This window comes from Neodiprion virginianus, chromosome 3, assembly GCF_021901495.1.
Source record: "Neodiprion virginianus isolate iyNeoVirg1 chromosome 3, iyNeoVirg1.1, whole genome shotgun sequence".
Classification (NCBI taxonomy): Eukaryota; Metazoa; Arthropoda; class Insecta; order Hymenoptera; family Diprionidae; genus Neodiprion; species Neodiprion virginianus.
This window is the reverse complement of record NC_060879.1, coordinates 33,680,076-33,706,423: the sequence shown is the minus strand read 5'-3', so window position 1 is coordinate 33,706,423 and position 26,348 is coordinate 33,680,076. Positions and strand designations below refer to the sequence as shown.

Genomic DNA, 26,348 nt, shown 5'->3' with positions numbered 1-26,348 from the left:
ACATCAATTTATTCCTGCACAAGCATTAAATTGTCGCAACAATTACGAGAAAATCTAGTAACAGTGATCGTAATGAGAAAGAATAGCAACGTAGACTTTCTGTTAACAGCTACAAAACTAATTTTCATTTTCTACCTAGAACTATATTTTTCGACCGTGGTAAAAACTGAAAATAGTCAAGGACTCGGCGGTAACCGGATCTAAAAATTTCTCTGAGTGTAGTAACGCGGAGCTGGGACCGAATTTACTCGAAAATTGCGAGTGGTTTCCTCCCGTTGCTACTTCCGGGACATCGAGCATATTTGGCAGCTCTACGCTAATTGAAGGCCCCGCCTTAATTAGTGAGGGAATTCTGGATGACACACGTGAGAGAGCACAAGGGAATTTGGTGCAAGACAAGTCGATTCCAACCCGACGACAGTGTAGACCGTAGTCAGCTAACGTCGACTGCAAACTTGCGCGTAATTAGCCATTGCAGTTCCCTTTGACGGGGGCCTACTATAAACAGAAATTTCTCTGTCACGTCCATCTATCGTTCAACATGATCAGCTGCTCTGCAGGGACCCCCAGCAGGCATTCCGGGCCTTTCACGTCCAGGTAATACCGCTGTCTGGACTGTCCGTTACTGGAATATCGACGAGCGTCGCGCGTCCCGATGGGAAAATTTCATATAGCCTCTTCCCATTTTCGGGACTGATGTGAGACAAAACCGGTAGCCGTTAATACGGTTGCAATTTTTACACTCTAGATGTTTTTCGTCGGACGACAGTTTTATCTGAAAAAAAATTCACGAAGCAATTGAGATTTTTTCTTAAACCTCTGGCGTGAAAATGCCTCATGATCAAATTATTACAACAAATTACCCTAACCGAATTACTTGACATTCGTCTACGATATTTCGTATGGTTATCAAATAATGTGTGATCACTAATTGCCTTCGCGAACAACTCAACCTTAAATGTAGAACAAATTTCAGGGTCTCGTAGTAACATATTAGAAACCGGGTAAATTGTGTTAAAATTAATAAACGTCTAACGAAAAGAAAAAAGTTAGGTGACCAATTTTAGATACCCGAGTGTCACTGTGTAAATAAAGTTATTGCCCAAGCCAGGAACATGTTTCTCAAGGCAGCTTCTGGGGCAGTGATATTTCTCGTCTAGAAACGGCACTAAGTATAAGGAGGAGTAGGAGTAAGAGTAGGAGGAGGAGGAGGAGGTGGCTGCAGACAGCGAAGCAAACGAACCTGAAAACCCGGCTGACCTTTCACCGCGACACCAAGTCAATTTGGCGTAGTATGGACAGAAATAGAGCGGTCAAACACTGGGCTGGTATGTGTTTAAGCGCGTTGTATACAGCGTGGCTTGCGGAGATAAAAATGTCCATCAAGCCTATCCCACAGCCTGTTATAACATTGGACAGCAGGCGCCGGTTTACGCGATATCCGAACGGAGTTAAAAAGCCGTTAACGAGACTCGACCGGCTTTATTGAACCCGACTTCCCATCATGCGTGATTCTAATTAATTCTACCGGCCGTGCGTAATATTTAGCTGACCTAGGATACATCACACGCGCGCGTTCACGTTCGCCATACTCGGAAGAAAGGTCGGAACGACGATCCACGACGATCCACGAGGATCCACGGTGATCCACGTGGGTCGACTTAATTTCAATTGAATTGTCGAACGAACACTAAATTCAACCGACTCAATGAATCTATCAGCGCACTCCCACGCTCAAACAGGCTTGCACGCGTCACAATTATCGTCTGTGTGTTTGCGTGTGCGTGACTCGCACGTAAAGCGAGACTCCAAAGACAAGGCTTTCAAATCATTCTCGACGCCGACGGGTCAATTTTGTATATCACAGTGTCCATTCGCCTAGCGTGACAAGGTGAATACTGAAACCCGGAAGGAAATCAACGTGACATTGTATTAAGAATAAATTTCTTTTACATCTAAATTTGCTTTAGTCGTTCACGCAAAAGCCTCGGGATCGATTTGATTTACCGTAAAGCCATTGCTCGAAGTTCTAACACCTCTCGTTTGAAGCCATGCAGGGTGTTTCAGTGTCGGAAGGAAATAAGTGATTGTTAAAGTTACAGAGAAATACCATGAAACGGGACTACGTTATACGTGACGAAGGATATTAACACTCCAAAAATTTATGTCTAACAATGTAAAAATCCAGGAAAGAAAAGGTTTCTAACGTACGTAGCTATACTTGGTCATTATTACGATAAACGGTAGGCTCTTGTCATGGATTGCATTGCACAATTTGTTATATAACCGAGGAAGAGTTGTTGGACCAATGAATGTTTTTTTTTTCATCCACAATGGTGAATTTACGCTCTGCGAGAAGTATGAATAGCCAATCGTTACATATCGATAGACGAGCCACGGTAATTTCCGTACAGAGGATATATTCTGACGATGAAATATACCGTTTTCAGTTTGCTACAAGAAACGGTACGTCATAAACTGAGAGAGACAATAAAGAAACAAGACCAACTGACGGAATACATTTTTATACTCCTCTACGATACAAAGAAGTTCTGTTTCATGATAATAGGAAGTAATAATTACGGGATAAAACATGCTGTAGACGCGTTTCGTTGTTGGGAAATGAAAGGGTGTATCCGCCGTACTTTTCTTCTGTTAACAAGGAGAAGATTAAACCTGTAATATTTAACACCCGGGGAAGAAGAGTAATAACTCGAGTTGCAAGTATGAACGTAATGAAATCGTCGTTGGTTATAAACCTGGTTAGCAGAAAAAAGCAAAAAGAAGATTTGACGGGACTGAATCTCGAGGTAGACTTAAAACTCGACTGCAGACGAAAATTGCTAGGTGTATTTCAGTTGACTAAAAGTTGCCGGAGCGGAGTTCTACGGACAGTCATTACAGCCATCAACTTTTCTTTTTTCCACGAGAGTCCAACAGCGGCGATACTGACGAGATTTAAGCAAGTAACGTTAACGTAACCAAACATTCAAGTATTTTCCAACTTTTTCATGTCTTTGAATGAGTCGAGTTTTCAAAATATCACAGTACAAAATTTTGTGTTATCGCCGTTTACTTAATTTAACGTTAATTGAAAAATAACGTTTTTTTTTTTTAAATACAGGGTTACATCGACTTAACAAATTTCACGGGGCTGAAGTTAGTAACGTTAACGTGAGATTATCAGTGAATAAATCATTATTGCGCAATTTGAGAATGACTTTCAAGGAGTTGGCTTTGCAAAATATGGGTATATTTTATTCATCATGGTTTACTAAACTTTTGACATTCCTAAAGGTGCGAAGTAACGATTTTCCCTCAACGTGCATCATCACAGTAACGTTACTAACTTCCTCCCCGTCGAATTTCAGCCTTCTCGATACTGGATCTCATATCGCAGATTCTACACATTGTGAAAAACTTCAGCTAAACTCTCGCTAAAATCACTCTGTGTCGTTTGAAAGGCTACGAAAAACTGTGCTCCTTGGTTTTTCTTACGCCTCGAGCGTTCGATAACCGGGAACATTACGTATCAGCGATCCTAGGAGACGGCTTCCAACTCCTCGGAGAGTACTTGCCGCGAAGAAGTGTGACGTGTTTGAAACTAGCGGGCGTATCTACCGCCAGAGCGTTGAAGGATGGAGAAATACCTGTTTCGCAGTCGAAACACTTGCGCTCGCGAGTTCTACTCCGCTAACAATAAATTGGAGATTCTTGAGAGATTCTGCGGTCCATGTGGCTGGCTGCCGCGCCCCTGCAGACAATTTAGAAAACCTCTACCGAGTCAAACTTTAAATTGCTCCGCGGTAACGTCTGCCGGCCGTTCAACCAGCAGGTTCTGCTTATTGGAGACCCCTGGTGCAATCCTGCTACGGCTAACAAGGAAAAAGAAGCCGCAAAAACATCCCGCATATAGTTACGTTTATATAGTATGGAACGGTTCTTCTCCCACGAGCTTAAGAGGTTTCACGTACTTTACTCTCTTGCTCCTCTTTCGACGTTGATGGAGCGTTTCGGCTTTGCCTTACGTCACCGGTTCATCATGGTACATCGATTTAGCGACGTACTTTGAACGATGATGAGCGTAACGCGCGAGTGCTTTGGCTTATTTTTAAGCACTGACAAATTTCAAACGAGTACTCGTGACGTAAGGGAGAAGCTTGCCTGATTTCGTGTAATCCGCGCGTTGAAAAACACAAGGTTAAAAAGGTTTCAACCGGAATGTATCTCGTTAGAAACGTACGTACGTTATTTGACAGATCAAAAAACCAGTTACCTTCGCGTGTGACATCGTACAATATAGGTTATATACGAACTGTCAATTTGACCCCGTAATTCACGCGAGCGTCGATACTTGGCGAAAATGTAACGACATCAACGTGTGATGAAGAAAGTAGTAAAGTGTATCGTACCTTCGTCACATTGTGTATGCTGTGTGTCGCTGACGTATTCTAGGTTGCATAATTTTCATGAATAAAGATTGGCTCGATCGCTTTTTGCACGATGCAAGGTGTTGACTGCAATTTCTGTTGTTCTTCAGAGGTTAATAACACCGCAGTGACTGTCACAATATTAGATTACATCCCAACGTCATAGAATCCTAAATCGCGAATGATAAATTGCCTTTCGTCCCGTCTTGACAGCAGTTTGTCAATAAAGTGAGATGCGCGAGAGAATAGAGAAAAAGAGAGAGAGAGAGAGAGAGAGAGAGTGGGGGCAGGTCGATGTTGTCTGTTTAGTTTATTACACACTGTCCGTTTACACGCGTGATGAGCAAACATCAGACCAGCTAGGTTTACGTGACGGGTTGATAACCTGACGGCATCGTATTTCGGTGTAACATAGACGTTTAAGGGGCATCAGGCACCGGAACCTCCGCGATTTAGGTTTGATAAACGAAGTATAGCGCAGGGCACAGTGTCGCCACTGTCTCCTTATTAACGATAAACCACGGAGCTTTATTAGGTAAAACCAGAGTATTCGACCTACGGCAAGCGTTCTCCTCTAGACGGTCAAATTAACGATGCGTTACGCATTGATGCGCCGTTTCTAATTAAGTCTATTTCACATTTGCGATTAGAGGTAGAAGCCAAAGATGCTCGTCAAGCTGTGCCGTATACGTGAAAACGGCCGAACGGCGGTCGAGGAATCCGTGTAATTGCTTTTGCGCCTCGTAATTACAGCTGCATGTAAAAAAAGACTCCCGTCACTAAAATTAGCCGATGATTCAACCACTTGCCAAATCATTCTAAAGTATGAGAAAACAATTTCCTTTATTTATTATTTCGGTTTCTTTTTTCGGCTTCTTTTGTTTGTCACGTTTCTTGGTTAGAGCCACACGATCAATTCTGCTTCTGGCGTTGCTGCACAGTTGCGTAAACATATTTTTCAAAGACGGAAACGAAACTAGCCACAGCTGCATCGCGCAGCTGTATATTTAAATTGCTTTAGAAATCTGTATGTGCAAAGACTCGAAATTTGAATATCTTGAATGCATGAAAGTAGAATACAAAATGACCTGAGAAATCAACGATAATGGCTGGCGCCGTATCCTACAGTTGCAGGCCGATTGTTCTGCCGTTCGAACATCTTAATGATCAAGCGAGCCTACGGTTTGAATAGGAAATTTGCCGTGAAACGTTTAGCGGGTAATTTCATTTTTTTTCCTTACCTTTTTTTCTGTATTCTTTTATTTTACTTCCGACCATGGTACCCCTTACATTGCTTGAAGCACGTTGACGGGTTAAACGGTGCCCAATTATTACACGATATTCAATTACACAAATTAAACCAGCTTTCTCGCGTAATCCACCTTTTATCAAATTAATTCCAAGTCCAACTAACACAAGCGCGGAAAGCTCGCCGCCATCCGGATCCAGTCAATGCGTGAGCGAATTACACCCGGTGTGCTTCAAGCTTTGCCAGGAAAACCACGCTGCAGGATACAACGGTTCAGGATATAATCCCGAAAACGAAACGGACTATGCAGAGAAGCCGTGTTTCGCGTGACACTATTCGGCTTGTAAGGGTGCCCGTACGAGTTGAAATTATTATAAATTCAGAATGGTTGCAGAGGCGTTCGAATAAGCGTTCTTTGCCGGCTTTGCAATCGGCGTGAAAATACGCGTAATGTGCCGCACAGCCATTGACCACGGCCTACCCTCTTCCTCGTTTCGCGAATTACGATAATCGCGAAATCAATTATCTACGTCAAGCAACGCGCGCATTACTCGATCTTCGTATTTTCTATATTTCTCTTTTCTGATCAATCACCGAATACTCACAATCGGTGAGGCATTCGTTCTGTCGCTTGTATATCGCGATGCTAATGCCAAAAAGGCTTGTACTCAATTACACGCCCTTTTGGATTCAGGGAGCTATCTGAAGCCAAAAGAGCGTACAATTATTTTTCCCATTGTCAATCGTTCAGTAGACTCATTTTCAAGTTAAATATTGAAAAAAAATATATACGCCCTTTTGGCTTTAAATTTTTGTCCCCAATATATAGCTTATAAATAAGTCTACGGAACGATTGGCAATGACACAAAAAAAAAACAAATTATACACCCTTTCGGCATCAGCACCGTAATATTAATGGTCACTCTGTATCGACGATTGAGGATTGAAGTTATACAACGTTTTTCGTTTTCCTTTCAAGCCGCTGTCGTGAAAGAAGATATTTCCATTCAAAGGCCAGTTTCATATTCAGTGAATGGTCGTTCGTTGCACGAAAAGGTCTGTTTTGTTAATTGACAAATCGAGATGGCGCGCATTAATCTCAATAATCGCTTTACGAATACCGCACAATATCCAGACTATACGTTGGTGTTGAATGTTAAACGTTAATCATGCAGCGTTACGCAAGAGACGAGGAATGAACGAACAGTACGTACAACACATCACTCGAACATTCTCTAAATATATATTTTCTCCGTAAGAAGCAGACGGAAAAAAATTTGCGGACCGACGTGTAAATGAGGGGATATTTTATGAAGAATTAAGTACCATTAAAATACTAAGATCCTGTGAGTAACAGACCTCAATATCAATTGGTTTTCAATAAGAATAAATAAAAGTAAAAAATAAAAAATAATTTTTACCCTAGGATTTGTGGGACCGATTTGTTTAAAGATTTAATATGATATTAACGGAGTCAAGAGCTTTCACAGACACAATGGATGGAATTTTAGCTCAATGCATTCATGATAAAACAAATTATCGTCTCTCAAATTTTTGTTTTTCACTGTGATAATTTTCTGAGAAAAATTATGAAACTATTACTTCAACATTCCTTATAGATTCCTTAACAATTCGTATTTTTTTAGAAATTTTTGGTAACGATACGCCGTGGTTAGAAAAAATAGAAACCTTAGATATACTGAAATAATTTGTTTAGAATCAGTTTTTTTACAATAATTGACTTACATTAGAAGTTTTTTCCAATGACAATTTTTGGACACACTTCTCAACGTGTATGTGAGTAAAATGTAAAAAGGATTTGAATATTGCATCGGTACGTTCTCCAAAATTAACTTCTGAAAATTAGCCTTATCGAATACTTAAAATATCACATCATTTGAATCACTGAAACAGAGCAGCATCTTCATCGAACAACGTCACGTTGTGTCGTGCTATGTTAGTACAGAAATCAAATATTGGCCAAACACTGCGATCAGTTCTGCACTTTTGAGTCAAACAAAAAACAAATCAGCGAATCGTATAAGAAGACACGCCAAGTTCACGGTTACATAAAAGTGTCTTCACGGAGATTAGATATCCATTTTATTGCGTAACGAAATATTTTCGTAGTTCGAACACAGACATGATAAGATAATACGAATGGTGTATTAAAATCAATTTTTACTCGACATTTTTAATATCTGTCTTGTTTATTTCTATTTGTTATACAGACATTGCAGGTGTACGTAACAAGTGCGCAAATTTGACCACGATAGTTCATACGCGTACAATAATTCTGTACGAGAATTACGAAAACCCACAATTTCAAATGATTTGAATCAATAAAATTTCAGTACGCGAGTCAAAATATTGCTGCAAACCGCGAACGAGTTGAGGATTTTTATTGCGCAACGACATATTGTCTTGTATTACGTTATGTTATGTTAGAACAGTGTAGAAAGTGAGACTTGGATAAACGGTGCAATCGGTTCTGCATTTTTGAGTCTAACAACCGGCATGTTGTTGCCGAATCAGCGAATCGTAGAAACACGACGGGTAATTCATACGGTCGCATGTATACAAGTGTTTCTACGGACAAGGCTCTCACTTTGTTGTTTAATATATGACGAAATGTATTTACATAATGAGTTTCAACGATAAGTTGAGATGAGACAAAGAGAAGAAAAAAACCCCCCGTTCACTTTCCAACCAGGAGTAGAGTGAATCGCGGCGTAATTAATATAGTTAATGATAATTAATAAAAGCATAAAGTTGACGGAATTCTCGAAGGAAGGTGGGAAACGTTTAAGTAGATTCCGGCGGTCCTTGAAACATGTTACAACGTTAATCACAATTTTCCGCGCAGACATTCGAGAAGAGATTGTCACGTAGCGATAAATTCTTACCAGAGCTGTATTATGTAGTAGTAATGCCCGATCCGGTAAATACGAGAAACCAATATTACTAGCTTCGTGTTGAGAAGCTTTATTGAACAATAATTTACAATTTCATGTATAGTTGTCGATATGGAAAGCGAACTGTGGTCACTAATTCAGAATTTCCAAGGTCTGTGACGTTTAATCGGATAAATCTGAATGCCTTAAAATGTGTCGAGTTTGTATTAATTTAACTCACTAAAGACGGGGCAAAATTTTACAAGTTAAGAGATATACTATAATTGGCTTCAAAGCGAATAATTGTTAAATGGAATAAGCTACTCTGTGTTCTTATAATGAAATAATGAACTTTCATATTCAAAACTCGTTGCCTTTCCGATCTCTGTTCAGAATTCTCCCCTTTCATCCAACTTCGACGAACGTTTCTTCTACATACAAACAAAAGTTTAATGAAAAATGATTATACGGTGACTTCGTGAACTTTAGGGTTCGAACAAAATAGCTGTAGAAAATAGGGATCGCACAGTTTGGAAGAAGAAAAATGCTTTCATCGTTAGATTCTTTGATCAAAGATAAGATTTTACATCGCCCGAGACTTTTTTCTCTCTTGAGACACGGTCACGGTAGGGTTTTACTTCTTAATTGGAGCTAAACTTTTAATTACGCCCGTATAATGCCTAAATAGTATCAGAGGAAAATGCAAAGAAGACGGCAACGTCGGCTATAACAGTGTTGATCTTTCTCAACGATTCTCTGTAAAATTACATTACTCTCAACGAGTACCAAGCTTCCGCTTGAACAGATTCGAGGATGCAGTTGATTTCAGAGAAGCTGGTAGAAAGAACTTAATGAATAGTCATTTGAATCATTGGCGCATGGACACGAGTCACGTTTTCACGACGAAAATATAACGGGTCCGCGAAGAATGAGAGTCACTGTCACGCTTTCTGATTGGTTATACGTCCGTGACATGTGCCGAGGTCATTCCCGATTGTTCCAAAGCCGCGTGTAATTTTAATTAATTTCTTACTCCCGTGAGCTTGAATTATACAGCATCCTAAGAATTTCCACTTTTTCTCTACAAGTTGATTGAAAATTCCTCACTCGATTCCCACGGAAATTCAAGGTTGACAACGATTTTACAACTCCGATGCGCCGGAGGAAGTATCTCCGTAATTCTAACCCGTTTGACCATACGCGTACAACCAGCGATCAGCATATTGAAAACATCCGGAGCGCGGAGAACAGGTTTTGGATCAGATATCCATTAATACATCAATTCCCCAGCAAAATTGTACGATCCGCATTTTACGCATCCAAATGGATTCCGCCTAAAAATGTCAACATTCAAAATGGTCAAGGCTGCGAGTCCCTCTGAAAAAATCTCGCCTGGTTAGCTGTACACCACCGTGACTGTCCCATTCTCCCGTTTCTTGCGGATATTGGTTCGTCGCAGAAAAAGGATGGTAATAATGGAGGCTATCGGACCGCACGATTCATCCGTCAATTTTTTTTCACATCGGCAAATAACCCACGTGACAGGGCAACGTCGGGGGAAAAACGCGCGGTGAAAAAAAAAAAAAAAAAAAAAAAAATTTCAGCAAAAAGAAACAACACCGACAGACGAATGAAGTGGATAACATCGAACGTTTCTTCGATAACTCTCCGTCTGGCGTTGCGAAGCACTGAGGAGTATCGGTACACGTGCAGGGCCATCGTCATATATTCTGTTCGTAAGTGCAAAATTCCGAACGATATTTATTAATTACGAAGTATTTGTGCGAGGCGTTTCGACCTCCGAAAGCTTAAGAATCAAACCTTAAGTTGTAATCCGCCAATACCGTGCGCGAGATATTCGACTCAAGGTTAAAGTTATAAAATAAGTATTTTACCGTACTTTCGACAAGTCTAATTAACTAGCGAAACGGCATAAAACCGTTTCGTCGCAACCTCGTGAAACTCGACCGTTCAGAGTTTAGACTTTTCGAACCGACGGTTCCGACCCAGGTATAACAACTCCGAATTTTGACCGTATAAATTCAAAGACGAGCTTGCGACTAGTCCAGGACGACCCGAAGCCTGGCGTAATCGTGCGTAAATGTTCTATTTCTGGTGCGAAGATCCTGTACGAAAGGTGAAACACGCGACTCGCTTCAAACGAACGAAAGCGAGTTCACGGCATCCAACCCGAGTTGCAGCTTCGGATCGAGCTTTGACGAATGTAGGTACGGGAAACGCAGAGGACGACGTGCGGATGCCCAGCGGTCCGGATTTCTGGGTTCCACGTATTAACCGAGGCGAATTGACTTTTTTTGCTTCCGAGGTTGGCGTTGGTGGCGCGGAGTCGAGAAGCGGCCGACGATGAGAAGGCGCTCGCTCGCGTGTCGTCGACCTCGAGAGCTCGGAGGCTGATCGCAAGCCTCGCCGGAAGCTGTGTAAGCATCTACGCCGCGGCGGGACGCTTTTACCTACCGAGCATGGGTGCAGGGTACGGGATACGCGGCTGTTTCGTGAGCGACCTCATCACCGTCTCTTATACCTTCCAGACTCCTTACGTCAGATGGGAATGGGGGAAATCGTCGGCACGGCCACGTGGGCAGAACCAGGACTCGATGAGTACGAGTTATACACACGCGCTCTGTCGCTTCGTTGCACACATGCCTGTCTCTGTGTGCGTGTGTGTGCTTAAACACACGCTTTTGAACGTACGCAATGACGAGATGCGTCCGATTGTATGCTCTTGCGGATAAATGAGCGCCGTTCTGAGAATTAGCCGTTAGTTGAAGCGATCTAGGTTGTATACGAGCGGTTACAAAGGGTGAAATCACTCGTTTTGTCCACCCTTTCTGATCTAGTAGTTATCATAGACGAAAGACACGTAAGAGCTTCCGTACGTCGCAAAACGAGTAAGGTCGCTGTCGTCAACCGATATTCTTGTGATGACAGTATTGTTTCCGATTTTACACTGAAAACACGCATTTCTCACATGTTCTGATTTCGCTGCCTGTTAATTCGCTTTCGGATAATACGTTTCGGATCATTTTGGCAACATCTCTCTGCGTTATCAAGGCTCATTGTCAACTTGTGTATCTGAATTTTCGACGTTTACTGGAAACGCCGGAGCCACATTTGATGAGAAAAAGGAGTCATTTTCAAAATTATCATCTTTTAAATTGAATCAATCTTTTGCATTATTCAATCGAAGCTTTCTCTCTCTGCGTAGAAAAATATTTCTATCGACTTTAACAAAATTTGTCTCCATTTTGAGACCCGTGCGTATTCTTTACAGGTATTTTATACCATATTACATTCAGATTGATTTTGAAATGTAGGGCCGCGCGAAAATTATTATATACATATATTAGTTTCTTTCCTTGACAGGTTTTAATGATAGGTGGAATTAAAGTTAAGGAATCGACACATTGTAATCACCTCGTAAATCCGAAATAAGGCATTAATCAGCCCGACCTCATCACGCGGCGAAGAGACTTTCACCGAACGTACGTAAGTATGTATATAGGTGTAATATACATATATATTTAAAATTCCGAACAACTCTATGTAAATTCTGTATAGAGAGTAGTACAGAACCCGTGTTAAAATCGAAAAACCGAAAGAAAGAGATGAAATGAAAGTGATGGACAGTTTCGCATTGGTGAAACCTTCACAATTATTAAACAAATCTACAATAAAATAAAATTGTACAGCAAGGTGTGCTCCGATCAAAGATTTTTGTAAAATAAAAGTTTGATCCATATTTTCTTACATCTGATGCAGTAAGGAAGACGAGTATAAATCAAGAAAAAAAAAAAGTAAAAAAGAATGTGTGATGAAATAAAAAGAGGCCAAATTTATTCGCGAATAAGAAGAGATCTGCAAAGACGTTGAACCGCCCCACGACCTCGACTTTCGATCACACGTATCCATGAACGTATATGTGCATCATAATTTTCGTTTTGGTTACAGTTTTGCACCGCCTATACATTCACCGATCAATTATATTCGTGCAGCCACTTTCAAGCAGCGTACGGCTGAACTATAGATATACGTATGTACCAAGGCTACGGAAAGTCCTTGTGTGACAATACGATAAAAATGCACGGGTTAAATTACAGTTTAAAATCATTGGTGCACGTAGTCATCAAAACTCGGAAGAGTCGCGCAAGATTATGTCAAGTCGATGGGTCAATGGCGCGGGTTCGTTGGATTCCACAAGTGGATTCGTGAAGGTAGGTTTTTCGGTGTCTTAGGCGAAAATGAAAAACTGTCAAATGCTTGACGTTTCGGCCCTTTGAGGGGTGTCTCCTCAGAAGCTGATGTATAAGTTGTACAAAAAAATTAATATAACAAAAGATTTCGTCAACTCCGATACTTACATTAAATACAAAGATTATCATCAAAAATCATCATAAAGTTCCCAAATGAAAAAAACCATTAGTAAAGTAGAAAACCGTTGTGAAAAGTCAAGTCGGAAGAACGGTAGAAGCTCGTCAATATATAACGATAACAAAGTTATTGTCAGGACAAGGATTGTAAAAACTTATTTCTTCCTTTTGTTGCTTCTTCTGGTTATACATTAATTTATTTGTATAGCTTGTATCTGTATTAACATATTATTAGCTTGTGAGATAATTTCAAGACATTAACAGTTTTTCATTTTGACCTAAGCACCAAGAACCTATATTCACATGTATTGAATAAGGTCGGGAAAGAACATACATTAATAAGTGGATTCGTAACTCTTATATGTGGGCATAGGAGTTACACGTTATTCCTTGAATAGGGGCAGCAATAATTGTACATAATTGTTGAGGGGTCAGGGATAGAAAAGAAATGATCATTCCTATTTCTTATCCCTGATCCTTGGGGCCGGTAATAGATTCATTCTTCAAGCCATCCCCCTCTCGACGTTCCAACGCCCTGCAATCTGTCCGAGTCTTCGGAAGTTGGTAATCCAATGATCACAGCTAGCGTAGCGGAATGAGGGAGCGAACGCCTCTGACCGATCCCTCACCTACATATTCTGCACGAGTTATGCCCAACTTTTGCCATGTACGGACGAACAATTCAATCGCGGAGAATCGCTCGGAAGTCGAACGCGGGCATTACTGGCTAACAGTATCGATCATTGATCAAAACAACGAATCTCGAACAGCGCGAGCGAAATCGTGGTTTCAGGTCGGTCGGCTCATGGTCAACAATGGTCAACAAATAGGAACACATGAGGGAAAATCTGCGGTAGTTAACTGCAAGAACGTCTACGTCAATCGATATCAAAATCGATATCGATTCCGTCAAGTCTTGATTTGTTATTCTCTGATCGTTGTTATGATCAACGATAAATATTTGTCAACCGGCGATATGACTATAAAAAATTTTCCTTACAGGACTCGTGGTAACCGCCTCGATTGATTTCGAAATTGATGTTTCTTTTTAAATTTGAATCAAACAAACCATTCGTCAACTTATTTCGACCTGCCTCAAGATAACTTCAAAACAAAGAGATTCAGATCGATCAGAGCTGGTCATTTCGTTTGAACCCTTCAGCGGTATAAATATCAAGAAAAAGTAAAATAACACAATCTTAATGTAATGATAGACGATTTTATAGTCTAAGTAAGAGAAAATTTCATTGCCGATTGAATATCACACTCCGTGTATGACGTTTATTGCGTATCTAATCTATAGACTGATTAATGTTAGATATTTATTCCTCGAATAGCCGCCATAGCCAGTACGTATAAAACACATGAGTGATCGCCTTGGGTCGATTCGACGTAAAATCGGCTTTTAAACTGGATGAAAAAATGATTTTATCGCCGCGTCCGCAGATCCGGCGATGTATGTAAAAGTGTGTTGTTAAAAGATTCCAGATTAGATGATCAATCATTCCGATAAAGAACCACCAAGGTTCAGCAAAGCCTGTATTACAACCACATCTTTTATATGATACGCAGAATTAACGTGCACTTGTGCAATTTTCATTCTACCGAAATAAACGGATCAATTCACTTCCGAGCAAGTACATAATGAAAAACGTAATAAAAGTGGTGATACGTCAACGATAATGTAACGTTTATCGTTCGTTCAGCGCTCGTAAAAAATCGTAGAACATGTTTTCGCACGACTAATAAGTTCATATCGCTAAAAAATGGTGCATCGGTGAGGATCGGATTCGATCGAAGGCCAATGGATGCCGGTAGCCAGCGATCTCATTTTATTCCTGCATGAAGTAAAATATACCAGACCTAATGTATTTCATTTGTACCGTTAAAATAATAACTGCACCGTTGCATATCCGAAGAATCCGCAACCGTCAAACATATGCTTCAAGTAGTTGGTTGAGTACAAGCAGATTTCGAACGGTGTTGAATTTCTCAGCAGGGATAATCGACTCGTCTTTCGTCATCTCGGCACGGGCGATTCGACGATATCTGTATCGTTTTGTACCTTATATCCGACAATCCGTAAAATAATTAACTTGTGACAATACCTAATTTTCCTTTCCCGCATAACAAAACAGTTTTTGTAGTTGACCTTACAACATGTATAAGCGTTACATATATTATATAATACAGCGTGAAGTCATTTTTTATGGCACTTGTTGCTGATAACAATGCCGCAGGAAATCTACAACTTCAATATCAGATATCTTGAAATGGAAAAAAAATTATAATTAAACACACGCAGAATGGTTATTAGTATAATGATATAAACAACCCGCGATAAATGGTTTTTGTAACCGAACATAAATTTCAATTATTTGTATACAAGATCGTAGAAACATCGAACTGTAGTTAAATTAATAACAATTATGTAAGCGTAGGTCGACGAAGAATTGCATATTATTATCGCTTCCATGGTTATAACGAAAAATAACGGAGTTTACGACAAACCAAATTTTTCTCATATATATATCAGTTGTGCTGTTACTATATCACAGTAACTGTACATTTTTCCGGGATAAAAAGTGTCCTGTGTGTTATTCCAAGATCTAATTGTAAGACACCTTCATACCAAATTTCATAAAAATCCGTTCAACCGTTTTAGCATGAAGAGTTAATTGCAATGGTATCACTAAATGATTTCAGTATTGTCATATGACGAAATGGTTTAGTAATAATTATCATTCCGTGAATCGAGTGGAAAAAAAAGTATAAACGACAAGTGAATTCATAGCGCTAACCGATAATAATAGTTGGTACGATAGAGCTGTATACAAAAAAAATAAAGAAAATAGTTTAAAAACGTGCGAAAACGTCGAGACTTATTCCGCACGTAAATGAGCACGTTGCTTAAGAGACTTGATAGCTTAGGCGTGCGTTTAAAATAAACAACGGCTAAAAGTATATCGTGATTAATGTTTTTATTCGTCGAAACCTGCATTTTTAAACGAACTGGTAAAACTGATAAGCAGCGTCGTAATTTTTCTTCACTATTTCTACGCACATTATACTCATAACGTATAATATTAATGGTACCAATCACGTCACGATATCAGGAATAAATTTTCGTTTCGATTATGTTGCTTTCACTATCGTCCTGTAAAAAGCGAAAACGTTTACATTATCCTGGCGTCATTTAAACTGCTTGCGTATGTTTACTGACGTCACACGCCGCATGCATGACTAATAGAAGATTCCCATTACATGCGATAAAAATCTAGTACAAGTCAGTGGGTAAGACAGAAATGTAAAAAGTCAGTAACATCTGCACGGACCTCGATCACTCCGTTCTGTTAATTGTGACGAGAAACATCCGTGTTTCAGCTTGTTGAAAATGTATACGAAATTAAAAACGAATAAGGATCAGAGGACCGTATTGTGAAACTAAAATTGATGTATAAAAAAGAAAACCATGCATTCTTACGCTAATCGCAAGTTGTCAGTCTAGCTCTTGAAGATCGAATCGCGAATCGCCCATTAGCAGTATTTGCAATGCTTTGAACTCTTCCACGTGGCAGGTAAGATGGTGCCACGTACTTTAGTCGGGGGCGTGAATCGTTCGCGTCAAATCACAGCAATTTTTTCCTCAGCGAGAGAAATCGAATTTTTAAACTTTAAAACGCGCTTCATCATTTTGTATCCCGAATGCCAGATATAAGATGGCAGGTGGATCGATCAATAAAGAATTCAAAGATGAGATTGAGATCATGTTTGATCCGGCAAGATACTTTCTACAAAAGTTGTGAAAATACTTTTGTGCGATTTCCAGTTTTCAAAATCGCTTTTATTCCAATACCATGATGTTGCATGAATTTCTAAACATTTTGCCAACTTTTGCAAACAATGCTTGAGGGAATTCTCTGAGAAACTCGGACATCATTTGAATTTTTAACGGGAAGTTCACAGTGTCTGGGCAAAATTTCATTCGTTTAAATCCAGACTTACAATTAATTAATTTTTTCAGGAGCGGAAGTATCCGGAGAAAATTATTGCGAATGAAATATTTGAAAAACGACGTATGACGATGAGCCAGAGAATGAACCCAAGTTATAATTTATAACTTGGCGGGTGGAAATGGACATCTAGTTTAGTGCTTGATTTAACTAACAATAATTTTTAAGATAAATTTTATCAGAACAAATGAATATCCTGACAGGCATTGTCGATTCGGCAAATGTGACCATCTTGAATATCGTATCAACTCGCCTCGCATTTTCAAGAGAATAAAAATTTCACAGGTGATAATAATTAATTACTTGACTACACCGGTCCCTCGTCAACGATGACTTTTTCTCTCGTTTCTTATTTTTGTTTAATTTTTTTTTCTTCGACGATACGGTCTTAGCGAAACGAGATTATCCGGTGAGTATACACAGAGTCATAGCAGCGGCATGTGTCTAATCCACACGATTCCACATAGACTTTTACGATCGTTATCTCAAAGTTTTGCGAAACGTGTAATTTGAGGCTTGTGTCTATATATATATGCGTAATAAATTTTGTAGATCAAGTGCGCTCGCCAAAATTCGCTTTCGTCGATTTGCCAACGGTGTAGAAAAACACGGCATCGTAGTTTGCGAAATAATATAATAGTAATAATATTAGTAATGATATTAATAACAATAATAATGGTAATAATAATAATGACGCATGGACTTACAGGAAAATTTGGCAGTCCGCCGTCACAACATCGATTATATATTGTGACGTGTCCAAGCGGCTGGAAAATCCCTCTTCGAATACCGGAACTCGTAAGCAGGTTTGGTAAGAAGCACAAGGATTCACTGATTTCGATTCACGTTAAAATATCGCTTTCCTCGTTCTCGTTGTTCGCGCACAGTAAGAAGCGAGCAACGAAGAACAATCACCAAATTGAAGGAATATTTCAAATTCCCAGAAAATTATTTGTACGAGAGTAGGCGGAGCGTTCGACTTTCAGAATCAGACGTATAAAACAGAGACGCAAGATTTACGGAATCCTTGAAATTTGAAGAAAAAAATAGTAAAATAGACAAAGAGACGAAAAGAGGACGATCATATGCCAGCAACGTGTTGATACGTCGAATCGAGAGCTCGGCAAGCAGATCGGATCAGGCGCACGCACACATTATCACAACCTATCGCGGCGATATTTCAATCTCCATAATCCGTCGAACGCAGGCCTTGAATAATTTTACTATCCGAATTACACTTTCATTCCCAACCGAAAATCATTCGGCCACGTTTCACTGTTATTTATAAAACTTTATTATCACAGGATGGTAGAAGGCAAAGAGACGACCAATCGAGTCGTCACGACACTTCACCTTCGAACGTAGTGAGAGAATTACACCTTTTATCACAATAAAAATAAATCAAAATAATCCTTCTTTCGATCAAGTTTTCCTACGATACTTCTCCGATCGAACGCCGGCTATCGAGTCACGCTTGTGGCGCGACAGCTGATCGCGGCAAGACGAAGAAACCGGCGTCGCGACGTCCCTTCGCGTTATGGCGGCGCGGCGTCTCGGCAGCGACTGAACTGCCCGACCAGTTTTAGACCTTCGACGCGACGACGCCGCGCCGAGCCGCCAGTTTCGGGGAGGCAAACTAACCAGCAGCCAGCAGCCGCTGCAGCTCCTCGTCGACGGTGCTGGAATCGCGTCGAGGCTCCGAGATTCCGGTCAGAGTTTTTTCGAATCCGATACGAATTCGAAATTGCATCATTCGCGAAAACGGATACTGGCGATAGGAATGATTCAATTGTAAACACCGTCGATTACCATGAATATGAATTTGGAATTTGGAATTTGTAACATTGTTCATTTGTTATAACAGTTTTCGGAAACGAAAAATTATATTTTAAAATTGCGGGAATACCGAGGATTTTTCTAATGTTTAAACTGGCCGTTACGTAGATACGTGAGGTAAAACTATTGTAGACAAATAGATAACGTTTAATGTAAAGATTTCACGACGGGAAAAAATTAACGATGAATAATAGAGGGTATAGTTCGAAAGTTTCATGTGAATTAGTATTATTGCATATATGTATACGTATATTTAATATACGTGAGAGCATTGTTATATTTTTAAATGAATATTCATATTGTTGTTTTATGAAAATTCAAAAGATGTAAGAGACCTGACAATGAGAATTACGGAAGGTTGAGAATAAAATAGTAGCAAGGTGAAAATAAAAAAATTGTTTTAAAAAATAATTACGTAAGCAAGTTTTGGTTAAAGACCGAGTAACTCCGCAACTTTAAAATTGTTCGAAGATGTGCGCACGTGTACGAATAATTCGAATCTTCACGTTCTTGCAAATGGAATGGAAAAATACATCTGAACAAATACTCGGTAATCGATAAGAAAATCGCGTAATGTGTTTTTTCAATATTTGCGGGCCGTTATAACACGCGTGCAAGCTGTTTGATATTCAATTCTTACATATAAAAATTTATTCTCTTTAGCTATCAGACTTTGTTTTAATATCCACAATTTCCAGCCGTTCTAAAACTAACTACACCTCTCTATATTACAAGTTTAGATGTGAGAGATGCGGCGCTAAAGGTTCGACTACACGGTTACTCAAGGTGTGGTAATTATAAACGAATACGATGCTTGACCCGACGCCTCTGGCGTCTAAAGTGTTTGCACAAGTTGGTATATAATTATGATCTATGCTGATGACCGAACCCGCTCGTATGCAACATAGTCTAGAATATATACCGTGAGCAGGTGTTCAACTATTGTACGACGTCATCAAGGTACTTTTACATTCAGGAAACACTTTATTCTCTTTCTTTCTTTCCGTAGGTCTCAGGGATGATAGGATGGGACAATGAACGTGGCAAACGCGAGGCGGAAACCAGATTTTCGTATCGTCGTCATTGCCGTGAAACACATTCATACACCAGACTTTTATACAATACGCATATAATATCATGCAACTAGTTTATACACGTATGTTGAAAAAACTCGTTTTTAAGTATTGCCGAAGTGTAAGGAGCTACTGAATTTGCATTTTCACGACGACTTCATTTCGCCTGCTCAAAAGTTAGGAGGGAACGAAATACTCTGACGGACATACTTGGCTAAGATGATAAAATAAATATTCTGGCTGGTGATAAGTTGGTATACACGATAATTTCTCGTTCTTATTCTGAATATTGAATGTTTCAACCTCCTTCGGAAACCGCGCCTCAATGGCTTTCTTTTTTATCCACTAACAGAGAAATAACAATTATCAGGACAAGGCTGGAAGTGATGAGCAAACAAGGGATGAGCTACTGTACCGTGTATTGAATTTTATACGAGCATGCGGCAACTTGACACGTCAAGTACACAATGGGAATGAGACAGTTGTTTCCAGACATCGACAGCAAACGAGCCAACATGAAATATATCGTGTGATAATGGACGCTGAAATTTCACCTGAATCGCGATTATAATAAGCGAAGTATAATAAACCAATAAGTATTATTATTACGTCCGGTCTCTGATCCCTGAACGATTCGTCGTTACGATCAAGATTATCTACCTTGCGCGTTATCCTCGATACAGCCTCGACGTTTTTCCATTTATTATCAGATATGGTTTAATGATACTTATCGCTTCGCTTAATCCCCGATATCACGAAGAAATAACCCTTTGCGTGAATGTCGTCAAGGTATCGTCATCGAGAGTAATATGAAAAATGTGTAAATAAAATCAGATAAACTGAAAACGAAAAGGCGAATTGTCCGAGGGGGGTGATCGGGTATCAACTCCACATCGAAGGCACCTACATTATTCCTAGTGAATTAATTTTCCATTCCCCTTATTTCTCTCGTTCTTTTTCGAATACAATTTTCATATCGTACGCAGCTCGTCGTCAGTCTTCGCAACTTAAACATTCGGATGTTTGGTCATGCGAATTCGAAGGCAGCCAATTACGTGTTACATAAAAGTACACGTAGCTTTACGACCGCCGACCTCGCGTGTAAAACTTTTACATTATTACATACCTAGATAAAAAAAACTTGGATACGACGTCCGAGACTCCATGCATGCATCGTATTTGCGTGCGCGTTATAGGATTAGCGAGTGTGAGTGAAAACTTGAGTTCCGAAGGGCGAAAGTGTTTTCACGTTTAAAATTTTCGGTAGATATTACGTCTAAGGTGCGTGACATAATATGCCGTTCGTTTGAATTCATGCGTGCAGCTGCCGTAACGCGTTTCCGATCATTCTCATAATATACGGATATGAGAAACAATACTCAAGGCTTTCGAGTAACGGAAACAATTACGTATCAAATGAGCAGCGAGCGTGCGTGCAGATCTGTTATCCACGTATGCGCAGCCGGTGTTGATAAGGAAACGAACGAAACGTTATTCGTTTTCATTGATCACGTACCTGTGAGAGATGTTGAGTTCCAGTGGTGATAATGCGACAGCAATAATGCATATTTTTGGCACAAAGTACGAGTGATGAATATGGCGATGTGTATTTCGCGCCAAGGTTTTCTGCGATATAAGGATTTGCGCGCGAGTGGCTCGCTATGGCACTGAACTTGGTAGCCGAAGAGCCACACACGCAAAGGTGTATAAAGTACGTTGGTTTCTTCGCGGTACGCGATATGCATTATACTCGTTATAATATAACAAAGACCAAACGCGAATCCAGGTGGATATACAAAGAACGTAGCAGCGTAATCGTCATCACGGTTATTAATGACAATAATAGAGGCCAAACGTGTAATACGATTGTATGAAATACGTAAGATTACGTCCTTGGACGCGCGTGTACGTAACTTGTGTCTATAATGAAGAAGCAATTTGCCGCGTATAGATGATACAGCTATTATTTTCCGTAGGTTTACGCGAGGCTGTTTTCTCAGCAGCTGGATAATGTTTACTTTGCGATGGAAACCCGGCCGCCTGTCCTAAAACAATGTTTCTAATCAAGGAAAACATCACGCATGGAATAGCTCCGGAACGTGAGGTTTACGAGTGAGTTGCTCGCAGTCATGGTTGCATGTATTGAATAATTGTGCCGAGCTTCGATTTTTCTTCGTCATTCGGACAACATTTACGAACTGACGTGCTGTTCGTTCGTTTTTTGTTTTTTCTTTAAGATTTTGGCGAAACCTTCCTGTTATTGCTGGATCGTTTTAGCGTTTTAGATATTGTGTAATAATAATTTTGAAATTCAATCGTGAGTTGTACCCTCATTACTCGGTAACTATTCCTCATGTACTGTAATCCGATAGTCTCATTCCGCTCTTCATGGTTCCATCCGCTGCATGAATAAGCTGTTATAGTCACAGAGCTAGATTACCGCAGTCATGCCACGCTTTGTTAATTGTACGTGGCTCTGCCACCTCGTAACTCCGTTTCACTTTCCTCATATTACCAATATATCCGAAAGCATTCAGAGTCCTTTTAATCTGCATCCTTCGCCCGATCCTAAACGACACGAATTCTCTCCAATCTGAAAATCTGCTTCGACTCGATCTCTTCAACGTTATACCTGCGCCAAATTCAACCATGAAATTCAATCCATCATGCATCGAGTCTGTAAGAAATGACCGAAATATCGCTATTCCGTGAAATATATACAATTCCGATAAACACGCATAGGTATTAGATCGGATAAAGTATAACGTGGACAGAAAGCAATGTCTCACGACTAAAAGCTCGCTTTTCGTCGTTTTTATGGGCTCTTTGGCTCGACGTGAAACCGGCTCTCCAGCTTGAGGCGCTTCGGAAATTTCAGGATTACCGCGATCTTTTCAAATGGGATCGTACATCTTTTATACTCTATCATTGTATAGAAGACCCTAAGAGAAATCCCGGGGAATATGGGCGAAACTGATATTGTTCGGGCAAGGTAGATCGCTCTCGCACTTTCTGCGGTCGTATTTCAAGTCGCGTTTCTATTAAACGAAGCTTTACGGTATAAAAGCTTCACGTCACTGGACTTTTTTTCAACTCTATCCATAAATTGCGTTATAATGAGGCAAGAAAAAATTTTTAAATCCAACTAAATCCAACAGCTTGACTGATTGTGGAAGGAAAAAAATCAATAGGGAGTCAAGTCTGAAATTCCAGATCCATGGAGCTTTTTTCGGGACACCCTTTGTCCCGTGAGCATGTTTCACCGAATTTTATCCCGAGCGATATTCGTGTTAACCCAATACGTGGAACTGCGAACCCAACGGATTAGATTATCGAAATATCGGGAATTTTTTTAACGCTCAATTTTATTGTCCCGTACGATCGTGGTACGCGATTCGCGAGCAAAACGGCGACGGATTAACATGATTCTCGGTGGGAATGCGAGCCACGTCACATTTGTATCATAATTAATGACGTTCGTTGAATATTAATCGAACGAGCGACAATAAAAACACGGGGGACCCACGTATTACATCCTGGAGTCGCGTCGTTCCGAGTTTATACCTATACCGACTGAATTCAACGTACCGGCCAAATATACCACCGCAACACGAGGTGTGCCGAAGGGAATTTGCACCGTAACGCGTTATTGTTTGTTGCCAGAGCTATAAATCTACTCTCTCCGCACACCTACGCAATCATTTTTCCTCGTATCCGATGAAAGAACGATAAAGGCATATGTGATCAAATCGAGAAGAATCACTGCGAGGTATATAGGATTGGCATTAAAAAACATTCCTCTTCTCTATCTGCAAAACGGTGCGAAGTCACACTTACTGGAAAGAAAAAGGTACGTGGAACGCAAGTCGAAGAGGTGTAGAATTTGAATGAAAAATATTCCATTAACGGATGAATGAATATTTTTAAACTGGGATTCAAATTGAAATTGAAAAAACTCAATTATGTTATCATCTTTAGAGAAAATAGCTATGTTACAGCGCAATTGTAACATCGAAGAATATCGGTTATTCAATATTTAGGAATGAAAGCTTAATTTCACAGTAAACGAATAGTCCGCAGATTGCTCAATGTTGTTAACAATTGGATAGAAATCAATCGTTTTCGAAATTCACCGTATGACAAAAAAACATCCGTTTGATTACCTAAATCAACATTGATTGGTTGGATATACTTTTCCAATGTCTGTTTCGCGACATTTTTATTTAAACGAATTTTCAAACAGACCGTACGGTTGATGGATCCTTAATCAACGATCATGATTTTTCCAAAGTTTGAAGGATGAAACGATCGCAAGTTCTCATACTTCGTTAAAAGTTTCACAACGATTTGAAGTTATGAGGTCAATTTTGAACTGTGCAACAGCTGACGATGTTCCACAGAATTTATCAAAATATCACTACGCAACCATCATACCGGAAATAAAAGATGCACGAGTAATATTTTCACAAACTTATTGCGCGTTCCGATTTGTATACATGAAAATTCAAATCGACCCGAAAGCGCATCCAAGAGTAATACCATTGGTCCGTGTAACGAAGATTTATTCATGAAAAATGAACCAATTTATTCCGATGAAATGTTACACTTGGAAGACGAACCTGCACACGATGCCGAAACATCGCAATGGTGATTCGTGCGACGCGGTCGAATTTGTCGTGATTTTTGTCACACCGTCGGCTGTCGGGATATACGGATACTAATTACTGCCTGTCGGAGAGAAGCAAACAACGCCGGGTTCAATACCTTGGAAAAATGAATTTCTAGTAAAATATTCGATGCGGACGTACAGGGTATTACAACCGGAAACCGACTGATGCTGGGAAATGGCAACACCCTGCAGCATGTGTACATTGTGGTAAACGATAGAACGGATAAATGAGCCCGAAAGCTCTCAGCTACGGGATTGTCTACGGGAAAAAGACCCCAAGAAACTAACTGAATGATTGAGGAGCAATTTCTTTGCAAGTTAATGCAGCGGCGGAGGGTAGAAAACAGGAGAGTGCAAAGTTTGACGATGATTTATTCGTAGTTATTGACCGAGGTAAAACGGTGGAAACTTGTTCTTGTCGTCGGGAGATCGATCGGCCATCCCGCCCCTTGTAATAACGTACTAGAGTACTTCTATCGTTTCCCTGGCTAAATTCTCCTAGATAGATCCGTCGGTGCAGATACTCGAGAAGGAGGAGAAGGAGGAGGATGACGAGGACTTGGCCAGCGATGCGTCGAGGACCGTATTGAGAACTCGAAAAGTGTTTGACCGGGACGACGCGACGTTTCAGCGTCTTTTGAAAGACGAGAGATCGGTGCTCCTCCTCCGCTAAAAGGCGGCGCAGCTCCATTAGTCGCCATTAAAATCGCATTTTCCCTGGCGAAATCGAATAACTCGCCGAATACCTTATACCTCAGACCGCGAATGGTTTCGCCTCAGTATTAGGTATACATGTACTGTAATATCGCCGGTATTCGGACATCTTTGTAATCGTTATCGGTAAATATACGTCGTAAAAACAGCGACGAGTAGACGAAGTTCCTTCGTCGCCTCGCTTGCAACGTTTGATAGAAATGAAAAACAAAAAAGAACGGTACTTGATAACCGCTTGGAAATTCAGGACCACGTCTAACCGGAGAAGAGACATTATTATACCACAGAGAGAGTTTCGCGCGAGGATTTAATCGAGGAATCTTCGCATTTTCTCATTCTTATCTGCCTCCGATTTTCTGGTTTGTTCACATTATTCTAAAACCCCGCGGTTCAACTGCATCCTTGACATCTTTTGCACTTGTACAGTAGCGACGAGCAAAATTTCGATAAATCTAAATCGGCGAAAGCATTGTACGCGAACCTTTGGAAACTTCTGTTATCCCAAAATTCAGCCAATGACTCATCATCGCTCAAAAATTGGGTGTGTATACCGAACAATACCCAAGCCAATGAAATCATCAAGCTTATCGGCACTGCCACGCACACGTCCTCCCGCCCACCAACGTCTGAATTATCATATAAAACATCACGCGACGTTATTGAATTCCGGAAAAGCTGGGCACAATGCTTTGCTGTTGTATCTTATTTAAATCCACTTAACCGCAGGCTCTGATATCGCCGCTAGGTGGAGCAATTCGAAGATATTCTCAACTGCGTGGCACGATTAGACCCGTGCTCAGTTGATTAGGTTTATATTTGCGTGAGCAAATACGTGCAAGCATATTTACACGTACAATGTACACGTACATGTGTATACCTATGCATATATCCATGCCTACAGCAGTCAACGATCCCCGCGCCCTTCCTGCCTCTCCTTAGTCCTCGAAAAAAAAAACCACCACCAGACAGTTAATGGATGATTGTATTGCATTGTAATTTTCGACCCAGGAAACAGAACATTGCTTATTTAAGTAAAATTCGATGTACGTATTTGTACGGCAGGCCGAATCGATAGGTTATAA

The 26,348-nt window shown here is 40.3% G+C and overlaps 1 protein-coding gene across 2 annotated transcripts in view; it reads right to left on the bottom strand.

The window, feature by feature from the left end:
- The window catches only part of LOC124300105 (uncharacterized), a 77,563-nt gene that overhangs the window by 15,911 nt on the left and 35,304 nt on the right, over positions 1–26,348 (bottom strand). Inside the window, exon 1 of one of the 2 annotated variants that reach the window (XM_046753789.1) lies at positions 17,682–18,563. The exons of the other annotated variant lie outside the window; for it this stretch is intronic. The gene's annotated coding sequence lies outside the window, so the exon portion shown is untranslated. Of the gene's footprint in view, positions 1–17,681; positions 18,564–26,348 lie in introns of those variants that run through there. 2 annotated transcript variants of the gene reach the window in all.